Source organism: Podarcis pityusensis (genome assembly GCF_964106645.2).
Source record: "Podarcis pityusensis genome assembly, chromosome: 8".
In the NCBI taxonomy this organism is placed as follows: Eukaryota; Metazoa; Chordata; class Lepidosauria; order Squamata; family Lacertidae; genus Podarcis; species Podarcis pityusensis.
Genome location: NC_138033.1, coordinates 88,193,702 through 88,213,700, shown reverse-complemented (window position 1 = coordinate 88,213,700; position 19,999 = coordinate 88,193,702). Strand labels below are relative to the sequence as shown.

At 46.4% G+C, this 19,999-nt stretch overlaps 1 long non-coding RNA gene and 1 pseudogene across 2 annotated transcripts; both read right to left on the bottom strand.

Annotated features, from left to right (window-relative positions):
• Nucleotides 1-9,740: 9,740 nt before the first annotated feature.
• Nucleotides 9,741-12,311, bottom strand: LOC308482349. Its single transcript, XR_013989241.1, has 2 exons — nucleotides 12,064-12,311; nucleotides 9,741-12,033 (listed from the first exon to the last, which is right to left on the bottom strand). It is a non-coding gene; the product is annotated as an uncharacterized lncRNA (long non-coding RNA).
• A 1,318-nt stretch (nucleotides 12,312-13,629) lies between these two features.
• Nucleotides 13,630-19,504, bottom strand: LOC308483876 (neuropeptide Y receptor type 1 pseudogene; annotated as a pseudogene). Its single transcript, XR_013991467.1, has 2 exons — nucleotides 19,171-19,504; nucleotides 13,630-16,197 (listed from the first exon to the last, which is right to left on the bottom strand). The product of XR_013991467.1 is annotated as a neuropeptide Y receptor type 1 pseudogene (transcript).
• Nucleotides 19,505-19,999: the final 495 nt, after the last annotated feature.

The following is a 19,999-nucleotide window of genomic DNA, read 5'->3' as shown; positions in this document are numbered from 1 at the left end:
AAGGCTAGTTTAGCACAGTGGTTCCCAAACTCCTATGCCACAGACCACTTGAAAATGGCTGAGGTCTTGGAGGACCACTTAATAATTCCACACACACATCGCTTGTAATGTGCCATGCTGGATGCTGTACAATTTTTTTGTTTATTTCTTATATATTGTATTTTATTGTATTACAAATTGAATTCCATAGAATTCCAATTGTAATGCAGTTCAGTGCAATGCAATGCAATGCAATGCAATGCAATGCAATGCAATAGGCAAGAAAAATACAAGAAAAATCAGGTTAAGAACAGTTTCAGGTTAAGAATGGACCTCCAGAACGAAATAAGTTCTTAACCCAAGGTATCACTGCATTGTTGTTTTCTGCTAGCTAACACATGAGTGTTTAACCTTAGATCAAGTGATTAAGGTATTGAATGGCAAGTCGCCATTTTGAAGGGAGTTGCCTTTGGTTCTTTGTTCCCAGGCTCCATGGAATAAGGGCATGTAAATGGCTCTCCAGGAGCTCAACAGCCTGGGGGGCTGGAATGAAGTCTCTCTCTCTCTGTGTGTGTGTCTGTGTGTGTGTGAGAGAGAGAGAGCTATGTTTGTAAGCTCTGATTATAAGTTATTTTATTTCTGAGATGATGCTGAGCCTATGCTTGGATAAGCATGTGTTATTTGGATGTATCTTTGATGTTTCTGTTATGTTTTGAAGAAAGTTCTTCAAGTAAAAAGTTGAACAATTGGATGGGTCTGGACAATGCTTCATTTCCAAAAGGAGTCAGTTTTAATGCATCCAGTCTCTTTAAACTGTGCAATATTAATATCTGCGATAGGAACTTGGCTCACAAAAAGGCTTTATCTAGCCACGGCACCAAATCAGCTAAAGCAACTACAGAATGTACTGTTTTCCTTTCCCTGGCAGCTGTGCTGAGGAATGTTGACATTCCCAGCTTCCTTCAGCAAGGACACATTCCAGTGGCTTACGAGGCAGCTGCATCCGAAGACCTTGAGGGAAGGGGGCATCCTAGAGGAGCAAGATAGAAAGAAAGGGGGGTAATATTTGTGCAGTTTCTACGGACATGTGTTTAGTTTTGGAGCTGAAAAGTGGTTGAGAATGTGTAGGTCAGCCTGTACAAAGAGTGAGAACCACTTGCAGAGCTGATGAGAGATCTGCTGGCAAGGACTGTAGCTCATGCCTTCCATGAGATGGTCCCAGGTTCAGTCCCTGGTATCTCTTGGTAGGGCTGGGAATGTCCCTTGTCTGAAAACCAGGAGACAGTACTGAACTAGATGGACCAGTGCCTTTTTTCTGGGGGGACGCATACCCCTAAACATTTGTGAATCTTTGTACTTTTGTCCATTTACTGTATTTATTGCCCCTGATTTGAACTATAAAATGGTGTTTTTCATGAGTCAAAATGAGAGTACCCGTAAACATTTTTTTAGAAAAAAAGCACTGCGAAGGACCAATGGTCTGACTCAGTAGGAGACAGCTTCCTATGTTCCTAACACCCCCACTCCACAATCACTTTGCCCCCAGATGTCAAATGCACCCATAGTGGCTGATAGGAGTCAGTGTGAGGAATGACGGACAGGCCTAGGCAAGCTGTTTAGCGGAGAGGGAGACAATGTGAAGCGCCTCCTGCCTCCACTAGGGGCAGTGTGGATTAACGGAGGGAGAGGCACCTCACACAGCGGTTGAGGTCCCCCCCCCCCCCTTAAATGTGGCTGCAGCAAGGTTGAACAGAGAGGGGAAAGGAGCGTCACAGAGCCCTTTAGCAACCTGCTCTGTGAAGTGCAGGGGTAGCCATCAATTCCCATGAAAATGGCTGGGCTCTGAGGCTGTTGCTGCGCAACTTCTGCCCTCACTGGGCCCAAAGGCAACCCAGCAGGAGCCCCCGCCCAGCCCACCTGGGGCTCACAGGCAGACTCTGCAGAGAAGCTCCTCCCCATCCCAGCAGCCCAAAGACTGTCTGCAGTGGGGTTTAATGGAGGGGGGAAGAGGAGCTTCATGCAAGGGTTGAGCACGCTGCTCTGGGAAGCCCCTTCTCCCTTTTAAATGAGGGTGGGGCTTGGGGCCAGCTTTTGGGGGAGAAGTGGGGGGCAGGAGGTGTCAAGTGGGTTGGTTGACAAAAGGGTAGGCAGGAGTAGCAAGTGGAGCTAGAATATAAATATATTCTAGAATACACAAAAATATAATATTCTAGTATGGTGTAGTGGTTTGAGTGTCAAGTTAAGTCTGCTGAGACCCAGGTTTAAGTTCCTGCTGAAACTGGGTTTGTTGCCCTAGGACAGGGGTCAGCAACCTTTTTCAGCCATGGGCTGGTCCACCATCCCTCAGACCATGTGATAGGCTGGACTATATTTTGGAAAAAAATAATGAACGAATTCCTATGCCCCACAAATATCCCAGAGATGCATTTTAAATAAAAGGACACATTCTACTCATGTAAAAACACGCTGATTCCCAGACCATCTGCAGGCCGGATTTATAAGGTGATTGGGCCGCATCCGGCCCCCGGGCCTTAGGTTGCCTACCCCTGCCTAGGACAACAGAGCACTTTAACCAACTTCCTTTCTGCTGACTCTAACGCCCCCTCTGCACTATGCATCCGAAGGACGGTGATACCACCACAAACAGTTTGTTAAGGGTGCTTAGAGTTGTTAGGAGACTCCTATTCCCATCTCAGCACTACAATTTTCAGAGTTCCCTGGGAAGAATGATTAATTGTCAAGCCACTCTGCCAGTTGTAGCTCTATGGGGAGAACAGGGGTCTCCTGACAACTCTCAGCGCTCTTAAAAACTACAGTTCCCAGGATTCTTTGTGATAAGCCATGGCTGTTTAAAGTGGTGTGATACTGCTTTAGATGTGTAGTGTAGATTTCCAGTATGCACCTGAATCCCTCTTGCAAGACTCTGACAGTCTGGAGGTGCCCTGAGATAAAGTAGGAGAAGAAGCACTTTTTTTTAGCACGGCATTAATGCAAAGAATTACTATTAACAGGTAAACAAGAGTTTAGGACATATCTTCTGAGTCTGGCAGCTGCAGAAAGTAGGCCTGGGGGCTTAGTCTTGTGCCAAAAGCTGAGAAGGTCTTTTTGCTTGGAACAACCTTTGCACTTGGCATCTGGGACACCAGTCCTTGAGGAAGCGAAGCCAGCTCTCTCGCTTCCTCACCCCACTGCTGCTTTGCTGCCCTTCCTTCCTGCCTCCCTCAGCCAGCTGCTGTCTTGAGGAGCACACATCTATCTTGTAAGGAAAGGAGCTGGGGTGGGTGCGTGAGTGTGTCACAGCTGAGCACAACAGGAGACCACCTCCAGCGTCAGCAGCAGGCTCTTTACCTCATCAGCTCCAGGATTTGTGGCAGTGGCGGCAAAAACAAAGGCCCCTTCCTTCTCCTAAGCCACCTGCAACCCACATCCTGTCAGCTTCAAGGCCAGGGCAGCTGGCTGGGAGGAAGGACTTACTAGGCCAAAGTCATGGGCCGGGAGAGGGTGACTCATCCACAGAAGCCAAACACGTATGCTCCGAGCATGATTCTTCCTATGGCATTGTCTGCCTCTGAGGTTCAGAGACAAAGAAGCACGGTGGCCGTGATTTGGAAAGAAGAAGGTGGATGTGGAACAGGTTATGGAGCCAGGCAGGGAATGAGGAGGAATACTCTCAGTGCAATTTTTCTAGAAAGGAGGGGGTGTAACTCACCATGAATGTCTCCCTTGCTCTCACATAGTGACAATGGTGCCGCCCCGACAGGTGTCAGAACTGAGTTCCAGTGAGTTCCAGCGGAAAACAGCCCTGAATACTCTGATTGTGAACATGTCACAAAGCAAGCCAGGACTGCAGCTGGAGAATTTGACACCCCGTGTGGTGCTTTGGAGGTGCGAGCTGATGTGGATATGGCATCAGATGAGGGAGGGGCGAAAATGAAGCTACTGATCTGGGGTCTGGATCTGATATGGGGCTTCAGGGAATGTTACCTAAGGATCCAGTCCCTGGGGGCATCTTCAAATGAGATCCAATTGTGTCTGAGCTCCCACCAACCCAAACTTGCAAGTGTGCCATATTTCTTTTCTGCCACACTGCCCAGTGGCAAGAGTGTTCCATTCTTCATTTCTTAACTTTGCGGCATGAGTTCGTGTGCTGAGTGTTAGCTTGCCTCTGAGGCAAGCTCTGCCAATCTGCCTTTCAATGATAAAGCCCTCTTGTTTCCAGGGCAAGGAAGAGCTGAGATTTCGATTTCTTGCAGATGGTCTGTGGGGATTCTGCAGGCCCACTCTGCGCATGCACCATAGACCCTCTGGCCAGCCTTCGGTCAGAGCAGACCATGCTATGTTAGATGGAAAAAACAGGTGCCTTATTATTATTTTTACTGCTACTATTATTGCTTTTATTATTGCAAATGATTTATTAATCGCCTTCTAAACCACCACTTGAAGGCAATTTGCACATCAGAGAATTGAAAACAGTAAAAAACAAAAACAAATCAATTTAAAACCACACTGAAGCCACGACCCATTTATCCACCTGGGAAACCCTGTGGGAACAAAAAATGTCTTCAACTCTTTCCAGAAAATGCAGATATAATTATTATTTAGAGTGTTTGTACCTTGCTCCTCAGCCAAAAAGGCTCCCAGAGTGTCTTACACACAATCAGTTAAAACAAGATGGTCTTACAGTAAATAAAAAAAAAAAGAGACACACAAGGGAAAAGGGATGGGGGAGAAGGGGAAAAATCAAACTCGGGGACCAATTCTTAAGCAGTTGTTCTTTGTAAGGACTGGCTTGTATTGTTCAGGGGGAGGAGGTGCCAGATGTTGCTGGTCTTTTGGACAGAATGGCTGCTGCCCCCAATGGATGAGGGAGAAGAGGCCTGGCCCCCAGCCATGGAATTCACCTTAGTATAGCAATAGGAAGGCTGTTCCATAGGCTATACAGAATAACCTGCTCTAAAACGCACTTGATCCTTGGAAATGACCTTATTAGCACTGCCCCAATACTGAACTTGGCTAGCATACAATTTTGTGATGATACTTACTGAACTAATAGGCCTTTAATCACAAGTTCAATTTCTGGCACCCTCCTTGAAGCTGGCAATAATAATACTGAACGTGCCGGCCAACTGGAATCTTGCTTTATGGGCTGATAGCATCAAAGGTCTGGCAGCCGTTGGAACCCACTGCTTCAGATTGGCTTGGAATAATTCAGAAGTAATCCAGTCTTGGGCAGAGAGGCAACTCACCTTCTCCTGGTCTCTGCTTCTGTCGCTGGAGATCGGGGGTGATCTCAACAGACGGTCCTGGGCTCCCCTCTTCCAAGCCCTCTCTTTGAAGGGGTGTCTGTTCCAAGTGCAGTTTAAAGATAAAGAGGAGGGGGCAAGGGCTTGAACTTGCTTGCTAAAAGGTTTCAGAATTGACTGCTGTGTTTCTGTGTAGGTTTTTTTTAATTGTTTTTCTGCATTGTATTGCACTCTTGCTTAATAATAAATAATAATAAAATAATAAAATGTTATTTATATCCCCCCTCCCCAGCCAAAGCTGGGCTCAGAGCGGCTAACAACAATAAAATGATACACATTCTAAAATCATTTCATTATAAAATGAATTCAAATCAGATTAATGGCAACCAATTGGGCTAGGGTTCTGTGAGGATTGCCAAAGGAGGGGGTCAAACTGTGCCTTGGCCAAAGGCCTGGTGGAACAGCTCTGTCTTGCAGGCCCTGCGGAAAGATGTCAAGTCCCGCAGGGCCCTGGTCTCTTGTGACAGAGCGTTCCACGAGATCGGGGCCACAGCCGAAAAAGCCCTGGCTCTGGTTGAGGCCAGCCTAACCTCTCTGTGGCCTGGGACCTCCAAGATGTTTTTGTTTGAAGACCGTAAGTTGTTTGAAGACTGTAATATTGTATTATAGCCTTTCCATTTAATTGTTTGTATATGTACATGTTTTATTTGTTGTTTTGTGAACCACCTGGAGTATCTTCAGTATTAAGTGGTATATAAATATATGAAATTAAACAATTAAATAAATAATGGAGGGGCAGGAGGGGAGAAAGGGCCTTTGAGGGAGCAGCAGATGTCTCCTCCACCTTGCCTGCTCTCCAGCAGCCACTACGAGCTGCCCCAGGGAGGAAGCCGGCAGCAGCATGGCAAGGCTGTGGGGTGCTCCCTTGTAGCGGCAACAGCAGCAGCAGCCACCACTGCCATCGCTCAGGACAAGAACCGGCTCCTCCTCCTCCCCGAGCTCAGTGGTGGCAACACTGGTGGGGGAAAGAGGGACATTCCTGGATCAAATCAGAAGCTGGGGTGGTTTTTGTAATCCCAGGACTGTCCCTGGAAAACAGAGGCACTTGGAGGATATGCAGTTGTAGCCAAGTGACTTCTACTCTGAGTAGACCCATTGAAATTAATTGACCTCAGTTTGTTGTTTAGTCGTTCAGTCGTGTCCGACTCTTCATGACCAATCCCACTCTGCCATCCCCTGCACTGTTCCAGGGGTTCTTAAACATGGCCCTAGCCCATTTGGGGGGCACATGGTGGGGAGGAGAGGACCAGAGAATCATATAATTGTAGAGTTGGAAGGGACCACGAGAATCATTTAGTCCAACCGCCTGCAATGCAGGAATCTTTTTGCCCTTCAGCACCAGGAAAGAGGTCCAAGGACTGAGCATGGACAGTCCACAGTTGCTCAGTAACTTAGGTCCCATCTCCTCAAATGTCCAGTTTGAGTAGGGTTGCCACTTGTCCCTAGAAAAACGGGATTGTCCCTTTTTTGGACAAAAGAGTCCCCTGTCCCAAAGAAACCAAGAATAAAATAAAAGTTACTAATTGATCCTAAAGAAAGAGGAGGATTCTCCTTGCTTGATTTGAAGTTATATTATAAAGATTTACTAGATTTGGAAGGTCATGGTAACAGGTTTGGGTGGCACACATATTTATGGTATGATAAAAGGAAAGCACATAAAGGATTCCTGAACCACTTGGTAAGAAAATCAATCTACGAGGTATGAGATAGATATAAAAACTTACTAGAACGCAGAACACCATGGTGGCTCTCTCCCTTGGAAGCAATTTCAGTTAAAAAATTAAATATGAGAGGGAATTGGACCAGATTTGTTAATAGAGGCAGAAGACCAACTAAAATTGAGGAAATTTGAAGATGTAAGAGCGTTATTAACGGAGTGGTTACAGTATCACCAATTAAATGATGTTTTTAATTTAGACAAAAAAATGGTTTTGATACAGTGAGATCGAGGTTTGAAATAGATCTGTTTGAAAATAATAGTGTTATAAAAAATGTAAAAATTACTTTTGGAACGGTATACAAAAAATGAAGAAGTTAAGGCAGTGATGATACATTGGGCTAGAGATTTTGGGTATAATATCCAACTTTCATCTTGGGAAAAGTTATGGAAAGAGGAAATAAAATTTGCTGCATGCTGTTTGTTGAAAGAAAACTATATGAAAATGATGTATCGTTGGTATCTAACACCGAGTAAAATTGCAAAAATGTACAAAACGAGTTCAAATCTGTGTTGGAAATGCAAAGGGAAGGGAGATACTTTTTATCATATGTGGTGGACATGTACACTGGTAAAGGCTTTCTGGGAAATTATATATAATGAATTAAAGAAAATATTTAAAAATACATTTGTTAATAAACCAGAAGCCTTTTGGTTAGGTATAATAGGTGAAGAGATACCAAGAGAGGACAAAAGACTTTTTATGTATGCAACGACAGCAGGGAGAATGCTACTAGCCCAGAGATGGAAAGAAGGAGAAGTACCAACAAAAGAAGAATGGCAGACGAAACTGATGGAGTAGGCAGAGATGGCGAAACAGACGGGGAAGATCTGAAACCAGGAAGATCAAGTATTTTTAAAAGACTGGAGTAAATTCTTAATTTATTTAAAAGACCACTGTAAACAGTTAAAATCATTGGCAGGGATGTAATGACACTTGTAATATAAAGCGGTATAGAAATGAAATAAATGATAATAATAATAATGTGGAACTGACTGCGGTAACTAGGGATATATAATAGATGGATAATGGTAAAAGATGCAGAAAATGTAATCTTAAATATGGAATCCATGGAGGGAGGGAAGGAGGTCCGAAGGTTCAAAAGAACCTTTTATTTTAATGTTTGAAATGGTTAAAGTTAAAATGTATACAATTGTGTAAAACCAATAAAAATATTATTAATAAAAGAGTCCCCAGTCCCATTTGGATTTCAAATGGGAAGCCTGCCAGCCCCCCCCCATATTTAAACTCCTCCTCTTCAAAACTGCATGGGCAGAGGGTGGCTGGGGGAGAGCGAGAGTTTGTGCAGACAGGGCAGAGGGTGGGTCCAGTTCATTGGTTGGTGTTATAAGAAAAAACTGTTCCTATATCCCTTATGGGGTATCCAAGAGCCCATATAGAGTCCTTATGCAAGTTCTCTATTAGTAGGAGAAAATAACAGAGGCCAACCAGAGAATATTGAGAAGCAAAGCAGCTAATAAGTCTGATCTTTATTGAACTGCTGCAACAGAATCCCCCCACTCCCCCCACGCAGGGAGGGAGGAGAAGAACCTAGAACAATGGTGTGCAAGCTCTTATATAGACTTTTGAAATTGCCTCCCCTGTAGCTCAAGACCACCGCCCAAAACATCATATATACGTCACAGAAAGAGGGGGTCCCCAGCAGAAATAAATCACAGGGGGTGGTCTGCAGCAGAAAACCTGTCAATGGTCAATCATTGCTACATCTGGGCAGCCTGGTCATTCTTTGTTGTTGTTTAGTCGTTTAGTCATGTCCGACTCTTCGTGACCCCATGGACCAGAGCACGCCAGGCACTTCTGTCTTCCACTGCCTCCCGCAGTTTAGTCAAACTCATGCTGGTAGCTTCAAGAACACTATCCAAGCCATTCTTTAGTGATGGTAAATACTCAGTTCCTGAATCCAGGTCACAGGCTCACCCTTAAGACAGGATTTGTGAGCAATGGGGAGAACATTTGAGGTTACTGGAAGAGTCAAAATGGCTTCAGGATTGTTCTCCTGTACTATTTCAGACACATGGCTTATATACTTATGTATGTGTTTGCCATGTACATTTTTATGAACGTTTAATATATATAAGACCTTAGAATTCCTATAACAGTTGATGTTGCCCACCACCTCTCTTCTCCTCACTCTCTGTCACTGTCCTTGCAACTGCTGTATTATCCTCCCCAACCCCAAGAGAAGCCCTTTCCTCCTTGACACCAGTGGGCATGAGAGGGTGGCAGCTGGCCCAAAATGGCGGCTGCATTACTGTAGGTGTGGCTGACAAGCGACAATAGAAAGAAGGGGGAAGGAGCAACCTCCTTTGCCTCCCTCGCCCTCTCCTTCCTCACCCCCCATTGGTGCATCTCTTCAGCCACCACTTGGACTCCTCCGCCACCCTGACCTGACCTTCCCTCCTCTTTGGTGCTGGAGTCTCTTCTGACACCAGCTTGGGAGAGAGGCTAGAGCTGTGGCTCAAGCCCCCTGTGGGAGCCGTCCCATGTTGACTGCTGGCCCCGGTCCATCTACGTGACTTGAGGCCGGGGTGGTGAGGGAGGCAGCAGGCCAAATGCGAGGAACCCCCCTCCACAAAGGGGGGGTTGGTGTCATGAGAGTATGCGTGTGCCCCTCAATCCCCACCCTCTGACCTGTCCCATAAGTTTGAGTGCTCCTTGGCACACCCTGCCCAAGTCCACACACCAAAGGAGAGACACAACAAAGCCGAAGAAAAGACAGTTGGGATTTTGTAACTGCAGCATGTTTTATTCTTTCCTAGCAGGTTTTTTTTTGGGGGGGGGAAGCCATATAATACAACCAGTTTTATGGCACATACCCCCTCCCTGGAATATAATTGGATTACTGTTATTATAGTTCAAGCAAAACAGAAGAAGAAGTCGATTTCACAGACCAAATGAGCCTCTGCACAGTTAAAGGGCACATCTACACTGCAGAGCCAAACTGCTTCAGAAGTCAGAACTTTGCTTCATGGGAGGCTGGGAACTGTAGCTACCAGCACTCTCATAAAACTACAGATCCCAGGATTCTTTGAGGGCGGAGGGAGGACCTTGATGATTAAACTGATATAGAACTATCAGATTTGCTGTGTGGTCTGACAGCTTGCATGGGGATATCTTTTTAACTGACTGTGACATAAATATACTCTCCAAGTTAGTTTCAAGGAGAAAAACACTTGTTGTATAAAAAAGAGGCTAGCAATGTTTTTCTAGCCCTTCTGTTGCAAAGAAAAATGTCCCTTGTTGTCCTGCCTGCTTGCCCTAAAACAACCATCTTGTGGCCAGAGAGCCAAACTCTCACCTAAACATCTTCAGCAACTATAGTTTCCAAGATTCTTCAGGATGAAGCCAAGACAGTTAAATGGTTTAGAAATGATATAAAATTGTAGTGTAGCCACTATATTTCTGAGGAATTCTGGGTCAGAAAAAGGCTGGCCTCCACTGCCAGTTAGGGACGGTTTCTATCTCACCCCAGTGATTTTGAACTTGGCATCAAACCTGGAGGAGTTTCAATAAAGAACCTTAACTTTTACACTGCTTTAGTGAGTCCCTGTTCCTGTCAGTTCCTGCCAGGCTTAGAGGGAGACCACGGATCCCCTCCTTCCCCAGGCTGGTACCCTCCAGATGTTTCAAACTGCAACTTCCACCTGCTGTGTTGGCAAAGGGGCAGCTGGGAGTTGAAGTCCAAGACGTCTGCACCATGTTGTGGAGGGCCAGTCTACATCAGGGTTTTTTTCTCCACATGTTCTGGTTCACTAGAGAAAAGCATATCTGAACATGGGCAAAGTTTTTTCCTGTCCTCAGTAAGCAAGCTTGCTCACAACTAACCCAGGAACATGGACACACACCTTGCTTTCCATGTGCAGCCTCAAGTTTATTTAAAGGACATTGCTCATGTATTAGGTAAAGGAAGTGGCAGCAAAACAGACTTTCTTCTTCTCACAAAGTAGACCCATGCCTATGCAGTTAAATAAAGTACATGTTTCAAAACTGGTTGAAAACACAAGCACTGTTTGCCCGCAAGTTCCTAGATCTAGGAGTCAGCAGACATCACCATATTAAGAGATCAGGCATTAGGATACATTCAGCTGATGTTGAAAGGTTGGACGAACACACTTAGCTTAGACAAATATTCTAGAATGCTTGCTTTATGCTTGTAAATATCAGAGTGTGTCCAACTAACTTTTGCTCAGAGTGGACCCATTGAAATCAATCTACCTAAGTTAGCCATGACTGTGAATCTCAAAAAAATAACTCTATGGCTAGCATTAGATACGATCTTGTATGTCTTTCCTATGAATGTTATGAAAAAATCCTCTGGCTTGATCTGTGCATCCCAAACATTGCAGCATTTTTGCCAGGGCATGAGACTCAGTTAATAAATGGACTAGAAATGGACCAGGGTAGGGAGTGAGATAGCTGATATCCCAGCCCAAAGCTATCTCCATAAAAGTTAGCCCCAGGAAGTCTAGTGGAATTTTACCTGTGAAAAAGTTTGTGATATGTCTTAGTCACCTTCTGAAGGTTTAGTCTTTTAGTCTGAGGTCCAGATTTTTATTTTTATCTTTACAACAGTAACATATTTGCTAGCAATACACTTTCTTTTGCATTATGGATTTTCTGATCAGAGTGAAAACCCAGAAATGTCCCATGTCAAATCAGTCTTCATTAAAGCCACAAGCCAAAATGGAAAAATGTTCTAGACTGTAGTAGTCCATGAAACTTTATGCCATAATAATAATATTTTTTAGCTTTTGAGGTGCCACAAGACACTTCACAGTTTTTACTGATTGATAACATAATATTAAGGAAAGCATGGCAGAAAGATCAATTACAACTAATTTATGAAACAGAACAAGAGCGCTCACACTGGTCAGGAATTCTGGGTGATTTTGAAAGAAATGTGAGCCAATGTAGAAGATGATTAAAAGTGACTTCGCACTAATACAAGGAATGCCATCTTTACTATTTTCTTTTTAATTCGTTGTTACAATCATTCACTCAAACCTAATGGCCTTTTTAAACACACACACACACACACACACACACACACACACACATACATACACACTTGTGCCATTTGGTTTTGGCCCAGGTGATGAATGAGTTAAAGCTTTAGACCTGCTTGCCAAAAACGTTGTGCCTCCAAATGTTTGGGGCTGCAACTGCCACTATCCTGACTACTGGTCATGCTGCCTGGGAATTATGGGACTTGTAGTCCAAAACACCTGGATGACCAAAGGTCAGGGAAGGCTGCTACAGACTGTAAATAGTGCAATACCACAGATGCCATTCTGATTTGAATGAACGGAATCTTGCCTGTGACAGCGTCCTGATATCCTGAATGGATTCCCACCCCCTGAAAAATATTACAAAGCTCAACTTACTAAGAATTTCAATTACATTATTTTCAGATTAATCATTATGGAGCCTTGGTCAGCAACTACGGTAGTTCCCCCCCCCCAAAAAGAGGACTGTTCTCAAGAAACAAGTGAGAGGTATCTAAGCTCCTAATAAGCAATAAAGACAGAATAGACCATCTGTGTTACTTGTAGCATTAAGGATGGGTAGTCGTACAGTCAGTTGCCTGATCTCCCCATTAAGTGCACCAGCAGCAGGGAGAAAACTGAATTTAGCTGTACAAATAATTATGCATCTAGCTGCCATTTGCCATTTAAATTCCTTGGTTGGAACATGCAACTGGGATTTGCATTTGCTTTGTTTTGGATGTTCACCTCTGCCTCAATCATGGATTTATTTAAATTGGGGATAGCCTACTTCTCTGTTCTTGAGGGCTGCTCTCCTCTCCAGACAATGAGCTTCCGGGTTGCAAATGCATTTCACTACCCAAAGCCAGCCCCCTCGTGGGAGTGCAGGGTCCTCGGTAGAGCTCCAGCCACTCATCTGCAAGGGCTTCCCTGCTGGCTGGACTGATGGGAATTGTGGTCCCAGACGCCTGGGGAGTCCCAGCTTGGGGGGAAGGCTGGTAGAAGGCATATGCACTCCGGCACAGCATAACATTCAGTTGTGCACATTTACATATTACATGCATGAGAGAGATGTACCCTGAAACACGGGGGACTCTTTGTTTCTTACAAGATGGCAACTTTTTCTTTATCCTGATGAGGGAAACTGATTACATCCTCATGTGACTGACATTTGCTCAGGCCATCTGATGAAAAGGTGCCCTCTGAAGGCCAGATCCTGTTCATTCCTGATTTAAATATTAAGGCTAAAATGATAATACCGTTCTGAACGGTCTCCCTGTGTTAGAAAAAAAAAGGGACACTAAGCTACACATCACTGTCCTCAGCTGGATTATGCAGTGCCAGCACTCATTGACTCATCCTTTTAATGCAGTGCATTTTGCATCCAGAGAGTTTTAGGAATGAAGTATTTCTCACCCCCTTCTCCCCAGTAAATGTGCAATAAATGAGAATTGCTGATCATATACGGTAGTTCCAATAGGCAAATGAAGGCAGAGCTCTCAAAGCCAAAACCCTTCAAGCTCCATGTCTTAATACACATTCCAAACTCATAAGTTCTTTATATTAAATGGACTAATTTTCATGGAAATAAAAGGGCAGAACCAATCAGAACAATATCTCATCTTTCTCAGTTTCTATTATGGAAACGCTTGCTTTATTATTATTCAAAAGAAAGAGAGAAGATCAAACAAAGTTTCAATTGATGCAATTATATTGACAGGACATGATAGCAAGTTTTTGAGTGGGGCAAAACATTTCTTCAGGTGGGGAAAATGCAGACTAAACCATCCAGGGTGGGGTAGAGGAAGGCCGTTAAAGTTTTCTGCCTTGGCCGTTGGGATGACTGGGAGGCTCTCTCAAAATCTTGCTGTATTACCCAGACATTTCATACTAAGGATTTCAGCTGAACCAGTTTGGATCTTACCAGTTCTATTTTTTAAAGCTCTTCTTCAACCAGGATAATTCCATTTGCATGGAGATGGAGACTCACTTAGGGCATTGTTTTTCCAGGTTCCTACCTTCAAAAAATGCTTTTCAAGGGACACGTCTACCATGGATTCCCAGAGCACTGCAGACGTTTCTGGAACACAGGACATCAGCCCATTGGTTCGTCCAGCTCTGTGCTGCCTATATTGACTGGCAGTGGTGGGTCTCCATGATGTGAGACAGGAGTCTCCTTCCAGTCCAGCCTGGAGATTGAACCTGGGACCTTCTGCATGCAAAGCAGATGTTCTACCACCAAGCTTCGGTCCTTGTACCAGGGAACACATTTAGTTCATGTAGGACAATGACCAGGCCTGTCAAGCCCAAGTTGGTCCATCTGAATGGAGAATACAACCTAGGACACACCCAATGTTGTCCTGAAGTTCAGTCTAGCACAAAAAAATCAGGAGTGCTGGGGAAGCTTTCTTTCAGGAAATGTTTCTTTGCCATGATCAATCTTCTCTTTGAAGGACCATTTGTGACGATCTGCTTCTAAGTTGCCTAATGCTGATGAATGCAACTCTTAACAGAGTTGGATGATTTATTTAGGGGCCCTTGGATCTTCTTGAGAGGCTAAGCGGAATGTAAGTTGCTTAGTTATTTTCCCAGAACTCACAGTTTCCATCCGTTTTAGTGGAGTACAACCATATTCTCAAGGAAGTTTTCAAAGCTCCAAATGTTAAGATGGGTTAAGGGTCAAAGAGAATAACTGATGGGCAAGCTTGGATTTGAACTCAAGACACACTGTTCCCCAATCCTCTGGGTCATTCCCTCCCCACCTCAGTACATATTCTTTGTTTGAAATGGGATACCCCAGATAATTGCAGATGATCCCTGATACAAGTTTGGTATGAGATGGGTTGGGGGGTGGAGTAACCGGAGAATTGGAAATATGCAGACAGTGGAGATACTTCCAGCTTGGCTCAGCTGAGAAAGGGACTGGTTGCTGTTGGAAGGCACTGCATGGGATCTTGGCAGTCACGCGTGGGTACTGGTGCCAGCCCCGCTATGGAGCGAGGCCTTGGAGATCTCAGTGCTGACTGTGGAAAGGGGGAAGCTTTCATACTTGTCCTTCTCACTGCTGCAGCTGCAGCGATACAGCAATGCCTTGACTTCCTTTTGGAAATTGCTGTTGAGGAAACCATACATAATGGGGTTGATGCAAGTGGAAGCCATGGCCATAAGGTGGCAGAGGGAGAAGATGAAGTTGTGGTAGCACACTGAGATCTTCTCATGGTCCCAGTCATAGAGGGCATTGAAGACAGTGAGTGGAAACCAACAGGCGGCAAAAGCAACGACGATGCAAGCCAACATAATGTTGACCTTCCTGTGGCTAGTGGCCCGGGAGCCATCCTTGGAGCGCTCCACCATGTCCTTGCGACGCTGAAGGCGCAGGAAGATGCGGAAATAGCAGGCCATGATGAGGAGCAGGGGCAGGCAGTACTGGAAAAGCAAGAGGAAGGTGGTGTAAGCTAGGCGATGCTGATCCGATGGCCAGTGCTCAATGCAGGCCACGTGGTTGGCAAACGGGTCAAAGGGAAGGCTTAAGTTCTGAAAGGGCTCATTGGTCAGGATGGTGAAGGAGAGGAAGGGCAGGGAAATGAAGCAGGCCACCACCCAGGTAATGGCCACAGCCAGGTACGCATGGTTAGCTCCTGGCTTCCGCCCAGTCGGATTGATGATGAGCTGATGCCTTTCCAGGGCAATCCATACGAGGGAGAGGATGGAGACAGTGATGGAGATGCACTGGACAAAGGGGCTGGCCTTGCAGAGCACTTCTCCTAAGATCCAGCGGTCCATCAAGGTGTAAATGACCGTGACAGGCATGCAAACAAGTGACATGAGGATGTCAGAGCAGGAGAGGTTGGCGATGAAGATGTTGGTGACGTTTCTCATCTCCTTCTGCTGGATGATGACACACACCAAGCAGAGGTTGCCAATCAACCCCACTGCAATGACTGCGCTGTAAGCTACGATCAGGAAAGTACCGTTCCCCACAGAGTCGCTGCAGGACATGTCCTTTTCCTCTAGCAGGCTCAGCTGCTCTGAGAAGTTGAGGTAGAGGAGATTCATCAGCTGGTCCATGGCACGTCCCAACTCTACCTTAGAGATGGAAGGATGGAGAGCTCTCTAGTGCAGGTGGCAAAAAAGGCTGCGGCAGCGGCAGCAGCAGCTCTCTCTCCTCATGAGATGCTGCGCTCACTTGCCCTGTGCCAAGGAAGAAAACATCCAGTCATTAGGAGGCACTTACTTACTGACTACATTTATATATTGCCTTTCTTCCATGGAGCTCAAGGTGGCATATAGAAGTGCCCAGGGGGCTCCTAGGCATTCTCTGCTGCTTTCCCCAGCCACTCTGAGTGGCTTACAACATATCTAAAAACATCCTTAAAAACTTCGCTAAACAGAACTGCCTTCAGATGTCTTCTAAAAGTCAGATAGTTGTTTATTTCCTTGACATCTGAAGGGAGGGTGGGCGCCACTACTGAGAAGGCCCTCTGCCTGGTTCCCTGTAGCTTCACTTCTCGCAGTGAGGGAACCAGCAGAAGACCCTTGGAGGAGGACCTAAGTGTCTGACTGTCCGGGCTGAGTGATGGGAGTGGAGACGCTCCTTCAGGTATACAGGGCCGAGGCTGTTTAGGGCTTTAAAGATCAGCGCCAACACTTTGAATTGTACTTGGAAACATACTGGGAGCCAGAAGATCCTTTAGGACCAGTTTTTCAGTATATGGTCTGGGAGGTCACTCCCAGACCCAAGTCTTGTTAGCTTCACCAAGTGGTTGGCTGTATCAGGAGTCTTCAGAGCATGTCCTACTGCAGCCTTCCCCAATCTGGCACCTTCCATATGTTCCCATTAATCCCAGCCAACTGATGGGAATTGTAGTCCAAAACATCTGGAGGGTGCTAGTCTGGATCAGCTGCCCAAGGACTACTCATCTTCTGCCCCACATAGTTTAGTCTTACGGCCCATCCATACCTTGGCTTAATGCCCATTGGGAACCCCTTGTGCCCCCTTTAATTCCTCCTCATCCTGGTGACATTCTCCTCCAACTACCACCCCAAATTTTCTCCTCCCTAAATCAGATGTTCCCTATGCAACGGATGTTAAACCACAGAGCCTAGGACTTGCCAATCAGAAGGTCGGCGGTTCGAATCCCCGCGACGGGGTGAGCTCCCGTTGCTTGGTCCCTGCTCCTGCCAACCTAGCAGTTCGTAAGCACATCAAAGTGCAAGTAGATAAATAGGTACCGCTCCGGCGGGAAGGTAAATGGCGTTTCCATGTGCTGCTCTGGTTCACCAGAAGCAGCTTAGTCATGCTGGCCACATGACCCGGAAGCTGTACATCGGCTCCCTCGGCCAATAAAGCGAGATGAGCGCCGCAACCCCAGAGTTGGTCACGACTGGACATAATGGTCAGGGGTCCCTTTACCTTTACCTTTAAGGAATCTCCAGATCTAGGGAGAAGAAAATGTGAGGCTGCAGTAAATGGAGGAGAACACCAAGTGGGCTAAGGAGCCACAGGAAGCATGGGGGGATCGCAAGACACACTAAGCTGAGATGTGGATGGGCCACACTCTGCAGTGACCCCGCCTTAACCTAGAAGCTTCTACTGGGTAAGAACACGCTCACTGAAAGTATTAAAAATGTGTTCTTTGTCTTGAGACAGCCCTCTCCTGTGGTTGCCATTTACTGGTGAAGACAGACATGAGATCTTAAGAGTGAGCTGTAAAGCAGAGTTCCTATTCATTGCAATAGAGGCAGGGGAAATGAGAACACCCCCTCCGCCCTTTATCTGCATGGCCTGGTACTCTCTACATTTTTCCAGACAATCCCCACCCTGTTGTTCAGGAAAGTCACGGCCATCACTTATTGTCTTTTCCTGCCCTCTGTTCCCATCTAGCCCATCAGCTATGATAATGCAGCCTTGCAAATGAAGTCCACAGAAGTTACAAGCCTGCAAAAAATTTTTTCACAAGTCCCTGTCTAGTCATAGTTATTTGTAGCGTGTCTAAGGGCTGCAAAAAGGAAAATGAAATTGAGAGGGAGGAGACAGACTCTTCCAACCTAGAAAAGCATTCTTGCCAGAGGCAACTTTTACTTGCCACAGGCAAGCAGCTATTTTCAAGCCTACATAGTAACTGCTGAGTATCAGTATCGGTATCAAAGTTTATTTCAGTCACAGCGCAGCATAAGATAAAACATATGGATAAACTGAACACATAAGACTTAAAACAGGTGAGGAGTAACTGCTGAGTAGGACATGGCCAGGCAACTATCACAAGCACCTGTCGGCCAGTGTCAGAGCAGGAAGGCAACTTCCACCATTTATATCTGCAACATTCTCTGAAATGTTTTTTTAGAAAAATTATTTCCTACTTCTTTCAATGTAGAGATCTTGTCTACAATACTGTTTCCAATGCAGGACACCCAGGTAGTCTCTTAAACGGTAAAATGGGAGGAAATGCAAGCAAGTCTGCTTCTGCTGGTGCCCACATCAACATCCCATTTCATGGACAGTTTGCTTTATTTGTAAAATGTTTGTCAACTGGAGCTTGTGTGCTTAGGTCCTCCCCTTCAGCGCTGCAATGCACAGCCTGCCCTCTTTCAGAAAAAGCTGCACGGGGCTGCCCCCCCAGCCCCCCTCATCCTTTCCTTTCGATTCCAAGACCAGCATTTGATGGTAGGAAGGGATAGAGGAATGAAGGCAGACTACCCTTCCCCTCTTGGAATTTGGTCTGCAGGCTAGCCTTGGAATGCCAGCGCTAGCTGGGGAGCAGGTACCCCCCCCATGTCTCCCACCCGCCCCCAGCCCAGCAGGCCAGCCGCCGACCACTGCCCAGACAGATGCGCACGCGGCCGAGCGGTAGATTGCTGCAGCTTTTGACGGGAGACGCGGATATCTGTTATAGCTGTGGTTGTCATCCCTCCACTCTGCCCCAGCTTTGGAGAATTAGCTCTGAGGCTGGTAGAGGCTGGCAAGCCCAGCAGAAAATGCAGCTTGGGACTATTACACAAGTTCTAGTGCTGTTGCTGCTACAGGGTCAGGGGAGTGAGGACGGTACTCCTGGGGCACCCAGCCCAAAGTCCAGCCCCCAGGTCTATGAAGAATACACAAGCAAGCGCGCGTACACACACACACACACACACACACACACACACACACACACGCCCCTCACTCACCTGATGCTGAACTAGTTCTCGCGTCAGCTCAGCCTCTTCTTAAACCCGGGCAGATCTGCTCCGAAATATGGTGCAACACCCTCCCGGTACACGTGAATGCGTCTCCCAGCTCTGGGGTCCTCCTCTTCTTTTCCCTCCCCCAAATGATGGGCTCCAGGGTTTTTTGGGAGGGGGAAGCAAGGAGACACCCAGCGAAAAGGCTGCCTTAAGAAGAACTAGGGAAGCCCCCCTGCCCCCCCCCGACCCATATAAAAAACTCCACCCCTGGGAGGAGCGTGGCTTAGCCCCACCCGGGACTCTGGCTTCCAGGCGGAGAGGGGATGCTTCTTCCACGTGGGTACCACTCCTCTCCCCCGCCCAGCCGCGCGCTCCAGTCTCTCAATGTGAGAGCACGTGAAGGGGGGGGGAGGCTGCTGTTGCTGCTGCATGCGGGGGCGGAGGTGCCCCAGATCCAGCTCTGGCAAAGGTCCAGCTCCCTGGCAGGCTGGCAGGCAGGCGAGCGAGCGGGGATTTTACTCAGGCGAGCGTTGATGGGCGGAAGGTAGGGAGGTCAGGCGCTCCTGGGAGATCTCTGGGCGCTGGGAAGTAGATGGGCGAGGGTTCCTGGCTCCCAAAACGGTTTTGCAACTGGCGACAACACCGCTAAAATAAAGAAAGCTAAGGTGGGGTGAGCAAGAGTGGATTTTTGTGCAGAAAGACTGCGAGCTCTGCTCATCTCTGGGATTCCAAACAAACCCCTTCTGCGCCAGGTTTCGGTGGGTGGTTTCTAGTAGGAAGGCAGTGAGTCGATCCTGCAAGCCAGAGGTCTTCCCACTCCTGACAGCCAGGT